General features: G+C 41.9%; 1 protein-coding gene across 5 annotated transcripts in view; it reads right to left on the reverse strand.

Moving 5' to 3' along the window:
- Positions 1-5016, reverse strand: part of taok2b (TAO kinase 2b) — a 57110-nt gene extending 52094 nt beyond the window's left edge. For 3 of the 5 annotated variants that reach the window (XM_021565534.2, XM_021565533.2, XM_021565531.2), the window contains exon 1: positions 4602-5010. The gene's annotated coding sequence lies outside the window, so the exon portion shown is untranslated. Of the gene's footprint in view, positions 1-4601 lie in introns of all 5 variants that reach the window. The other 2 variants (XM_021565532.2, XM_036946695.1) reach the window with 2 other exon arrangements.
- Positions 5017-13227: the final 8211 nt, after the last annotated feature.

Here is a 13227-nt window from a genome sequence, read left to right on the forward strand (position 1 = left end):
TAATTAATTTTTACACATTCCTTTAAAATCAAATACAGAAATATCGAATTTACATAAGTACTCACACCCCTGAGTCAATACATGTTAGAGTCACCTTTGGCAGCGAGTCTTTCTGGGCAAGTCTCTAAGAGCTTTCCACACCCCGCTTGTGCATTATTTACCCATTTATTATTTTCTAAATTCTTAAAGATCTGTCAAGTTGGTTGTTGAGCATTGCTAGACAGACTCTCCATAGATTGTCAAGCCAATTTAAAGTAAAAACTGTAACTAGACCACTCGAGAACATTCAATGTCGTCTCGGTAAGCAACTTCAATGTTTGGCCTCGTCTTTTAGGTTATTGTCCTGCTGAAAGGAGAACTTGTCTCAGTTGTCTTTATTTGCCTGTGTTTGGCTCAAATCCACTTCTTTTCATCTTAAACACTAGTTCTTGCCAATAACAAGCATACCCATAACATGATGCATCCACCACCATGCTTGTAAATATATAGAGTGGTACTCAGTGATGTATTGTTGGATTTGCCCCAAACATAACACATTGTATTCAGCACAAAAAGTTAAATTGCTTTGCCACATTTTTTTAAGTTTTACTTTAGTGCCTTGTTGCAAACAGGATGCATGTTTTGGAATATTTGTATTCTGTTTTGACTTCCTTATCACTCTCTCGTTAAAGGTTAGTATTGTGGAGTAGCTAAAACATTGTTGATCCACAATCAGTTCTTTCACAGCCATTAAACTAATTGTTTTGACATCACCATTGGCCTCATGGTGAAATCCCTGAGCGGTTTCCTTCCCCTGTTAACTAAGTTAGGAAAGACACCTGTATCGTTGTAGTGACTGGGTGTATTGATACTCCATCAAAAGTGTAATTAACGTCAACATGCTCAAAGGGATATTCATTTTTTTTATGTTGTAGGTGCTCTTCTTTGCGAGGCATTGGAAAACCTTCCTGGTCTTTGTGGTTGAATCTGTGTTTAAAATTCACTGCTCAACTGAGGGACCTTACAGATAATTCTGTGTGTCAGGTACAAAGATGAGGTAGTCATTCAAAAAATATGATCAATACTAGTCCTGCACACAGAGTCCATGCAACTAGGTCAATTTGTACTCCTGACCTTATTTAGGCTTTCTATAAAAAGGTGTTGAATAGTTGACTCAAGACATTTCAGCTTTTTATCTTTAATTAATTTGTAAAAATAAAATCCACTGACATGAGCTAGTGTGTAGGCTAGTGACATCTAAATTGTATCCATTTTAAGTTCAAGCAGTAACAACAAAATGTGGAAAAAGTCGAGGGGTGTGAATACTTTGAAGGCACTGTAGCTAGCCTAATTACATTTAAAGACCATAGGTAGCTACAGTTCAAATTTGGCTATCATACACAATGGAGAAAGCTGGCCCCATTGAAAGAGTGGGTGAAATGGGTCTAACGTTACCCGCTAATAAGCGATTTCACTTCTGCATTGGTGGTGTGCATCATAATCTCTATGCTTGTAACCAACACTAGCTAGTAAGCTAACCTGCCACAGCTAGCTAGTGTTCGCTAGCTAATACATATTGTTGGTATTTACAGCTGAGAGATTGCATTGTACTTGGCAGGTAAATTAGGCTCTCTGGCCAACTAATTTTAGCTAGCTAGCGACAGAGAAATGCAATACAATCCCGATCGCAAGCCCTTGCTACTAGCCATCCGACCCAATCACATGTAAATATATGCTAGCTAAAATAGATGGCTCTGGCTTGATAACAGCTGCCAAACAGATCACTCAACAGTAGCCTGAGGACAGCAAGCTTATTCAACAGCGAGCTAGCTAGCTGGGAGTGCAGTGTAGTTAAGTCTGAATCTTTAATATAAAACTATGCTCGTCAATACCTCCTAAACGGAACATACAATCTACGCCAATTGCTTTGCTTTTTATTTGGTCCATTTAATACATTTGAATTGACTTAACATAAAAAAACATCCGTAACTTCAATATTTTCAACCCAATGTGTTTGCATGAACACATCTGTTATGGGATCAGGGACCGTGGCGGTCTAAACCACAGACACTACTTTTGTGACTTTTGACAAATGAATTTTTGAAATTGAATGAAATTTTTGCTTCACGGTGGGAACACGTGCAGAGATCATCCGTTCACCTAATCTGCGTCTCACAAAGACACAGCGGTTGGAACCAAAAATCTGAAATTTGGACTCAGAACAAAATTTCCTCCGGTCTAATGTCCATTGATCGTGTTCCTTGGCCCAAGCAAGTCCCTTCATATTGGTGTCCGTTAGTGGTTTCTTAACAGCAATTCGACCATGAAGGCCTGATTCACGCAGACTCCTCTGAACAGTTGAGAGGAGGTGTAGGATAAGGGTACGGCTAACGGCTATAAGAACTGGCCGTCAAGTGCGTTGGGAACAGAGAATAAAAGGAGCAGATTTCTGGGCGTGGTAGAATAGATTTATGGCATAATGTACAGACAAGGGTATGGTAGGATGTGAATACCGCGGAGGTAAACTTAGGCTTTGAGTGACAGTGAGGTTGCATCTCTGGAGGCACCAGTTAAGACAGGTGAGGTCTCCGCATGTGTGTGGGACAAAAGAGCTATGTAAGGCATTTTGAGCGGGACAGAGGGCTCTACAGTGAAATAAAACAATAAGAACTAGCTGAGACAGCAGTAGACAAGGCATATTGACATTACAGAGGCATAAAACAAATCAGAGGTGTTGATCAGGAAAGCTAAGACAACGGGTATATGGCGATGAATGGGCAGAGCGGGTCAGTTAGGTACATAAAGGACCGGAGTTCGAGGCTGGGGCTGACAGGTAAACAAAATGAGGTACCGTGTTATTGAAACAGTCCAGGGGGCATCAGCTGTGTAGCCGAGTGATCATAGGGTCCAATGAGAAGCAATTGGTGGGTCAGTGAGCCATTCGGTAGTCACTACGACGCTAGGCGTAGTAGAAAGCTAGCGGGCCAGGGCTTGCAGATGGGTCTTCGACGACGTCACAACAGAAAATCCTGTTGAGACCACATCAGACGATTACGTCGACAGACCGCTTGTGATGGATCGGCGGGGCACCATGTCGACAATAAAGGGTCCAGGCCAATTGGCAAAAGAGGTATTGTAGCCCTAGAAATAGCTGGTATTCGGGCCTAGCTCGAGGCTAGCTCAAGGCTAACTGGTGCTTGCTTCGGGACAGGGTCGTTAGCTAACAGTAGCCACTCGGTTGCAGCTAGCTAGCTGCGATGAGCCGGTGTAATGAACCAGAGCAGCAGGAATCCGGTGATGTGGTAGAGAGAAGCTGTCCGATATTCTCTGGGTTGATACCGTGCTCGGCAGACTGGCAGGTATTGTCTGAGCTAAAGCTGGCTGGTGTCCTTGCTAAAAAGGTGAAGACCGCTAGCCATGGCAAACAAAGACTAATAGCTAGTTAGCTGGCTAGCTCCTGATGGAAGTTCCAGTTATAAGGAATATAAATATCAGATCTGTACGACATTGGGTGAGGCGGGTTGCAGGAAAGTATATTTAGTTCCTAGATAAAAAGTGAGATTAAAATATACATATGTATATATATATATGTCTATTTACACGGGATAAGACAAAGACAAACACACTGTTATGCCATCTTTGGTCAAAATGTGTGGTTTTAAGAATGAAATAGCAATTGTCAGGGGAGAAGCAAGATATTTGTGAGTCACAAAGCTGGTAGGGTTTCAAACCTGGCAATCAATCACTATGGGTGGGATTTTCAGGGAAGGGATGTCTAAATCACAGGATTGGTATGTTTCAGACCTGTCAATTAATTATTGGGGGTGGGATTTTCAAGGGAGTAGGTTAGTCATTAAAACACTTTTTTTTAAATAATTTGTGGCAAAATCTTAGCGCAATTGTGTTTTGTTTATAAATATGGATCCCCCTGTTAGGAGTGTAGAATTGCAGGAACATTATTTTTTAAATGCACCTCTAATCCCCCCCTCCAAGCTTTCAGACAAAGTTAGGCACCCATAAGCACAATATCCGCAGGTATCCCATGTTAGCAGGCAATGGAGTACTGTCAGAATCAAAACCCAACCCTCAAGTCATGAACTCACTTACAAAACTCAGTTTTGGACGAGACAGACTTTATGAACAGAATTCTCTTATTTACACTTTGTAGTCAATTTTGACACCATTACAAATGTTTGACCCATATCAATGCCACATAGGCAATTTTCTATCAGATAAGTTGTTTATTGCCTTCAGTCGCACTTTAAGGCGTTGCCGTTTTAATACGGTCCCTTAACACTCAGTGGAGGAGAGCAACATTTTAACTACATTTCGCCTCCACAAAGAAATACGACACCGAATTGCAAAAACAAGGGGTGTAATTTGTTCGCTATCGTCAGCTGAATCAGAGTGCCATTTGTATCAATGCACGTTCCGTGTAAATTGTATTGACGAGCAAAGTCAGAATCTTTCATATAAAAGTATACCGCAGAATAGCAGGGTACTTGCATCGCCGAAACGGCTGTTGCTGGCATTGCTAGCTAATGTTTGCTACAGTGCCAATGAACGACAGTATTTGAGACGTTACAAGCGAGCTAACCTTAGCCTTATATGACATGTCTTACCGTGGCTTTTGGGGTCCACCGTAGCTAGCTGGAGAGCTAGCTAGCTGGCCCGGGATGGGAAATATTGGTCGCTCTTCTAACGTTAACGTTACCTCTTCTGCTCTATTCAACACGAGCGAGCCACATTGTTTTCATTGATATTCCATTCTTCGCGAACGATTTAGCTAGCATTAGCTATGGCAGTCAATCAAAATGCTAACGACCTGGTCTTCTCACCAGCAATCAGAAGATTACGACTGGGAAACAGTTAATCAATTTAAAGCTGACCCCGGTATTTGCTCCACTCTCGACCATATTTTATCATTACATAAATGTTATTCATGAATTGTTTTCCTTTTTTTACCCTTTCTGTCTCATTCGTTTTTTGGTTCACAACTTCATGATGGCGGAGTGGGGCGGGAGCCGACCGGAAACCGGAAAAGAAAGATAATAATTTATTAAAGGACTTCTTCTACGATCTGGGCTAATGCCACGTTCATATACTAGTCAGAACTAGGAAACTCGGAAATATCCGACAAGCTAAGTGGTGAAGCCAGCATATGTTTATCCACAACCTATTAGCAATTCGGAAATGTCCGAGTTTCCTAGTTCCGAATAGGACATGAACGCGGCATAATTACCTGATTTGGACATTATTTTTTAAATTTTATTTTACCTTTATTTAACCAGGTAGGCCAGTTGAGAACAAGTTCTCATTTACAACTGCGACCTGGCCAATATAAATCAAAGCAGTGCGACAAAAACAATAATGCAGAGTTACACATGGGATAAAGAAATGTACAGTCAATGGCACAATAGAAAAAGTCTATGTACAGTGTGTGCAAATGTAGTACGATTAGGGAGGTACGACAAGAAATAGGCCATAGAGGTTAAATAATTACAATTTAGCATTAACACTGGAGTGATAGATGTGCAGATGATGATGTGCAATGATGCATGCCACTGTAGCTCAGGGGTATTCTACATAAAGAGGTCACAAGAAGACAGTTGGTGGTACCTGTATACATTTTACATGTAATTTATCTAATAGATAATTGTTGAGCATGTATCCAGATGTCTGTATTCTATTAAAATACTGCCAAAATCATTGGGAATGGTGAGAGTTATTGCATGTAAACAAGCACACATCAATTGACACAGAGATGGTCTATAATGTATAGGCTTTGGTAGAGACTAGAGGATGTGCTTGTCTATCTCTATCCAGTGGCCATGAGCAGGGACTACATTGGAGTACCAGAACATTGGCCTACTAGAGGTCATGCGAATCCATTTATTTTAGGGGGAAGCTGTCCCTAGTCGCTGATCTTGGGTCAGTTTAACATTTTCCCCACTAATTGATAATGTTAGGATTGGGAGAAGAGACACTGATCCTAGATTTCGGTAGGGGAAACCATCCCTGAGCCTATACAGGTATATCTGCAGGATGTTAGAGGACTAAACTGACTGTGACAAATCACCTTTTATTATGTGTCTAATATGCATGGTAAACTCAATCATTTTTTGCAATGAGGTCAACAAAAACAATATCTTGCCAGATTCACACGTTAGAGCCAAACTAAGCCAAGCCGAGCCATTGAGCTGTACTGGGCTGGCTTGGTAACGCATCCACTATAATTTCTGAAACCCTTCTGAAAAGGAAAATGTGATACAAAATAAATATAAGGCTAAGTCTGGCCCTGCTTGAAAATAAAACAATTGTCCATTGTAATAATCTAATTCATGATCTAGCCCATTTTATTCAGACTATTTATCTGAGGAATAACAGAAGTTGCATTTTTGTAATCAACTAAAAACACTTGACAGATTATTGCTACTTAGGCCAAATTAGGGAAAGGGAAAGGGGGATACCTAGTCAGTTGCACAACTGAATGCATTCAACCGAAATGTGTAAATTATAAAGAATATGAAATAAATCTGACGTCCAACTACAACAACACACTCACATAAGTGCTAAAAACCAAGGCAAACTGTCCTATTATAGTCCTGCAAAGGTTTACTTCAACAAAGGGTAACAAGACAACAGTAATGTGGTGGCCGCTCTAACAATAAAAATACATTTCTTAAAAAATGGAAGACAGTTAGCTTGAGTACCAGTCTCTTTAGCTAATCCACTCCCTGTACTCCATGTCATGTGCCAAAGACTGGTACACAAACCAGAAGGCACTCGGGAGAAGGCAAGATCAGGTGGGACCACTCTAGCCAATGAGAGGGCAGATACGTGTGTGAACAACAGGCACAAAGTGTTTCCAGGATGTCATGTGTACTACTTATCAGTACACTCATAACAACCTAACAAAACTTCTATTTGGTCATATAAGCCACATGTAGCAAATAAGAAAATACATTTTTTGTTAACCAAATTGCTGTAGAAGACAGATTTTGGGCCCAGTTATCCCTTCCGATGCGCCTCTTCCTCTCTGGCGTGAGTCACAAATTTCAGTTAATTATTATAGCTCACGCCTTGGGCCAATCAGTGTAATTTTGTAAATGCCGGATCTCATACATTTAGTGTACAAAACATTAAGAACACCTTCCTGATATTGAGTTGCACTCCTGGTTGGGCTGATGAGACTGTGGATTGCACAGTCAGATGGAACAGAGTAAATAGGGATTTTATCGTCATCAATTTAGCCGGTGGTAACTTGTGGAATAGACACCGGCTGGAATGCGGATTTAACCCATCAGCATTCAGGATTAGACCCGCGCGTTGTATAACATGTTTTGTACATTCAGTGACGAGTGGACGAACAGACGGACAGAGACCGATCCACAGTTCCTTCCCCGATTTTATTGTTAGGGACAATTATATTTGATGTTATGAATGAATTATTACCTAATATTTATTACCTCATCATTACAAATCAGTAAAGGGTGGTGTAATGCATTTTTACTCTTGTCATTGCATAATTCCCAGCTGAAAGGGGCAGTAGGGGATTCAAACAACAACAAAGCAGGCACCCCCCACACTTTTTTTGGTAAACAGCTTAGGGATGGTGCTGAAGAAATTGAACCACTCTCAAAATCATAGGCAGGGCTATAGATGCAAGGACTGAACATCCATTAGATCAAAAGGATGGTTTTATCCTGTTTTGAAGCGATACACACACACACACACACACACAAACAAACATGCACACACATGCACACACACACACGGTTTCCGAGCTGGTCATGGGTGCACCTCAGCCACGCTCAAGGTACTAAACGATATCATAACTGCCATCGATAAAAGATAGTACTGTGCAGCCGTATTCATCGACCTGGCCAAGGCTTTTGACTCTGTCAATCACCGTATTCTTATCGGCAGACTCAATAGCCTTGGTTTCTCAAATGACTGCCTCGCCTGATTCACCAACTACTTCTCAGACAGAGTTCATTGTGTCAAATCGGAGGGCCTGTTGTCCGGACCTCTGGCAGTCTCTATGGGGGTACCACAGGGTTCAATTCTCAGGCCAACTCTTTTCTCTGTATATATCAACAATGCCGCTATTGCTTGTGGGTGATTCCCTGATCCACCTCTACGCAGACGACACCATTCTGTATACATCTGGCCCTTCTTTGAGCACTGTGTTAACTAACCTCCAAACGAGCTTCAATGCCATTCAACACTCTTTCCGTGGCCTCCAACTGTTCTTAAATACTAGTAAAACCAAATGCATGCTTTTCAACCATTCGCTGCCCGCACCCGCCCGACTAGCATCACTACTCTGGATGGTTCTGACCTAGAATACGTGGACAACTACAAATACCTAGGTTTCTGGCTAGACTGTAAACTCTCCTTCCAGACTCATATCAAACATCTCCAATCCAAAATCAAATTTAGAATCGGCTTTCCATTTTGTAACAAAGCCTCCTTCACTCAAGCCGCCAAACTTACCCTCGTAAAACTGACTATACTACCGATCCTCGACTTCGGCGATGTCATCTACAAAATAGTTTCCAAAACTCTACTCAGCAAATTGGATGTAGTCTATCACAGTGCCATCCGTTTTGTTACCAAAGCGCCTTATACCACCCACCACTGCGACCTGTATGCTATAGTCGGCTGGCCTTCGTTACATATTTGTCGCCAGACCCACTGGCCTTATCTCAGCTCACTGGTCACGATAACAAAACCCACCCGTAGCATGCGCTCCAGCAGGTATATCTCACTGGTCATCCCCAAAGCCATCACCTCTTTTGGCCGCCTTTCCTTACAGTTCTCTGTTGCCAGTGACTGGAATGATTTGCAAAAATCACTGAAGCTGGAGACTTACATTTCCCTCACTAACATCAGCTATCTGAGCAGCTAACTGATCGCTGCAGCTGTACATAGTCCATCTGTAAATAGTCCACCCAATCTACCTACTGTAATTTACTTTTCTGCTCTTTTGCACACCAGTATCACTACTTGCACACCATCATCTGCTCATCATCATCTGCTCATCTATCACTCCAGTGTTAATCTGCTAAATTGTAATTGCTTTACTACTATGGCCTATTTATTGCCTTACCTCCTCCTGTCATTTGCACACACTGTATATAGACTTTATTTTTTTCTATTGTGTTATTGACTGCATGCTTGTTTATTCCATGTGTAACTCTGTGTTGTTGTTTCTGTCGCACTGCTTTGCTTGATCTTGGCCAGGTCGCAGTTCTCAACTTGCTAACCTGGTTAAATAAAGGTGAAATAAAAATATAAAAAAACACACACATATACATTCACGCCAAATACGCATACCTATTGCAGCCACCAGACTCTTATAATATATTTTAAATACTGCACAATTTAAATACGTGCCCCCAATCCCCCCTTCCCCAAAACACATGTAAATATACTTAGGCTAAAATGTTTCTTCTATTCTGAGCCATTTATTTGTGTTTGTATTCTTATCTTAAATTATTTCTTATTGTTGTTGCATTGTCAAGAAGGAACCTGCAAGTATGCATTTCATTGGACGGTGTATACCATGTGTATCTTGTACATATTACGAATGAAACTTGAAACTATACATTGTTAGTTTACAATTACTTTGTTTTCAAACATTGGAGTACAACAAGCTTATATTTTGGGTTCAGATGGGGTACGACAGTTAATCTAAGCTCATGGGGCATTTATAAATTATATTCTTCAAGAACCAATGGGTACAGTACATAAAATAAGTGTTCAGACCCTTTACTCAGTACTTTGTTTAAGCACCTTTGGCAGAGATTACTGCGTAGAGTTTTCTTGGGTATGACGCTACAAGCTTGGCACACCTGTATTTGGGGAGTTTCTCCCATTCCTCTGCAAATCCTCTCAAGCTCTGTCAGGTTGGATGGGGAGCGTCGCTGCACAGCTATTTTCAAGTCACTCCAGAGATGTTCCATCGGGTTTAAGTCCAGGCTCTGTCTGGGCTACTCAATGACAATCAGATACTTGTCCCAAAGCCACTCCTGCGTTGTCTTGGCTGTGTGTTTAGTGTCTTTGTCCTGCTGGAAGGTGAACCTTCTCCCCAGTCTGAGGTCCTAGGCGCTCTGGAGTAGGTTTTCATCAAGGATCTCTCTCTGTACTTTTCTCCGTTCATCTTTGCCTCGATCCTGACAGGTCTCCCAGTCCCTGCTTCTGAAAAACATAACCACAGCATGATGCTGCCACCAACGTGCTTCACCGTAGGGATTGTGCCAGGTTTCCTCCAGATGTGACGCTTGGCATTCAGGCCAAAGAGTTCAATGTTGGTTTCATCTGACCAGAGAATCTAGTTTCTCATGGTCTGAAAGTCTTTATGTGCCTTTTGGCAAACTCCAAAATGTATTACTGAGGAGTGGCTTCCGTTTGGCCACTCTACCTTGAAGGCCTGATTGGTGGAGTGCTGCAGAGATGGTTGTCCTTCTGCAAGGTTCTCCCATCTCCACAGAGGCTAAAGTTAAAACTAGACTTTGTTTCCTCTATCGTAATTTCACCCCAGCTGCCAAACTAACCCTAATTCAGATGACCATTTACCAATGCTAGATTACGGAGACATCATTTGTAGATCAGCAGGTAAAGGTGCTCTCGAGCGGCACGATGTTCTTTACCATTCGGCCATCAGATTTGCCACCAATGCTCCTTACAGGACACATCACTGCACTCCTCTGTAAACTGGTCATCTCTGTATACCCATCGCAAGACCCACTGGTTGATGCTTATTTATTAAACTTCCCCCATCTGAGATATCTACTGCAGCCCTCATCCTCCACATACAACATCCATTCTGCAAGTCACTTTCTGTTAAAGGTCCCGAAAGCACACAGATCCCTGGGTCGTTCCACTTTTCAGTTCACTGCAGCTAGTGACTGGAACGAGCTGCAACAAATACTCAAACTGGACAGTTTTATCTCAATCTCTTCATTGAAAGACTCAATCATGGACACGCTTTCTGTGATGTATTGTTGTCTTTACCTTCTTGGCCTTTGTGCTGTTGTCTGTGCCCAATAATGTTTGTACCATGTTTTGTGCTGCTACCATGTTGTGTTTCTGCCATGTTGTTGTTATGTTGTGCTGCTAACATGCTGTGTTGTTATGTGTTTCCGCCGTGCTATGTTGTCGTCTTAGGTCTGTCTTTACGTAGTGTTGTGTTGTCTCTCTTGTCGTGATGTGTGTTTTGTCATATATTTATATTGTATTTTTATTTATTTTTTAATCCCAGGCCCCCGTCCCGCAGGAGGTCTTTTTGCCTTTTGGTAGGCCGGCATTGTAAATAAAAATGTGTTCTTAACTGACTTTCCTAGTTAAATAAAGGTTAAATAAAATAAATAAATAAAAATAGGAAATCTGGAGCTCTGTCAGAGTGACCATTGGGTTCTTGATCACCTCCCTGACCTGGGCCCTTCTCCCCGATTGCTTAGTTTGGTTGGGCGGCCAGCTCGAGGAAGAGTATTGGTGATTCCAAACTTCTTCCATTTAAGAATGATGGAGGCCAGTGTATTCTTGGGGACCTTCAATGCTGCAGAAATGTTTTGGTACACTTCCCAAGGCCTGTGCCTAGACACAATCCTGTCTCTGAGCTCTACGGACAATTCCTTCAACCTCATGGCTTGGTTTTTGCTCTGACATGCATTGTCAACTGTGGGACCTTATTGTCACGCCCTGATCTGTTTCACCTGTCCTTGTGATTGTCTCCACCCCCACAGGTGTCGCTTATTTTCCCTGTGTTTCCTGTCTCTCTGTGCCAGTTCGTCTTGTATGTCAACCAGCGTGTTTTTCCTGTGCTCCTGCATTTCTATTCTCTTTTACTAGTCCTCCCGGTTCTGACCTTTGCCTGTTTTTCTGGACTCCATTCCCGCCTGCCTGACCAATCTGCCTGTCCTTACCTCGAGCCTGCCTTCTATTCTGTACCCCTGGAACTCTGGACTGGTTTGACCTTTTTCCTGTCCACAACCATTATCCTGCCTACCCCTTTTGGATTGTTAATTAACGTCTTGGACTCTAACCATCTGCCTCCTGTGTCTGCATCTGGGTCTCAACTTGTGCCCTTATACAAGCGTGTGCCTTTCCAAATCATGTCCAATCAATTGAATTTACCACAGTTGGACTCCAATCCAGTTGTAGAAACACCTCAAAGATGATCAATGGAAACAGAATGCACCTGAGCTCCATTTTTCGGGTCTGAAAACATATGTAAATAAGGTATTTCTGTTTTAAATGTGTAATACATTTACAAAACATGCAATACATTTACAAAACATGTTTTCACTTTGTCATTAACGGGTATTGTGTGTAGATTGCTGCGCATTCTTTTTTATTTAATCAATTTTAGAATAAGGCTGTAACGTAACAAATTGTAGAAAAATAATTTCCGAAGGCCCTGTATATATTTTCCATTTATTTATTTAATTTTAAGGGGATACATCAGCTTTAATAGTGCAGATATATTGCAGATTCTATCATTGTAATTGTCTGCACCATTTCCCATCCCTAACATATTTTTTGTTTATACTGGAATGCTTTTCCAACAGTCTTGAAGGAATTCCCATATATGCTGAGCACTTGTTGGCTGCTTTTCCTTCACTCTGCGGTCCAACTCATCCCAAACCATCTCAATTGGGTTGAGGTCAGGTGATTGTGGAGGCCAGGTCATCTGATGCAGCACTCCATCACTCTCCTTCTGGTCAAATAGCCCTTACACAGCCTGGAGGTGTGTTTGGTCATTGTCCTGCCGAAAAACAAATGATAGTCCAACTAAGCGCAAAACCAGATGGGACGGCATATCGCTGCAGAATGCTGTGGTAGCCATGCTGGTTAAGTGTGCCTTGAATTCTTAATAAATCACAGACAGTGTCACCAGCAAAACACCCCCACAAGATCAAACCTCTTCCTCCATGCTTCACGGTGGGAACCACACATGCGGAGATCATCCATTCACCTACTCTGTGTCTCACAAATACACGATGGTGGGAACCAAAAATGTCTAATTTGGACTCATCAGGTCAAAGGACAGATTTCTACCGTTCTAATGTCCATTGCTTGCGTGTCTTTACCTAAGCAAGTCTCTTCTTGTTATTGGTGCCCTTTAGTAGTGGTTTCTTTGAAGCAATTCGACCATAAAGGCCTGATTCACACAGTCTCCTCTGAACAGCTGATGCTGACATGTGTGAAGCATATATTTGGACTGTAATTTCTGAGGCT

The sequence above is a fragment of the Oncorhynchus mykiss genome, chromosome 16 (assembly GCF_013265735.2).
Source record: "Oncorhynchus mykiss isolate Arlee chromosome 16, USDA_OmykA_1.1, whole genome shotgun sequence".
NCBI classification, from domain to species: Eukaryota; Metazoa; Chordata; class Actinopteri; order Salmoniformes; family Salmonidae; genus Oncorhynchus; species Oncorhynchus mykiss.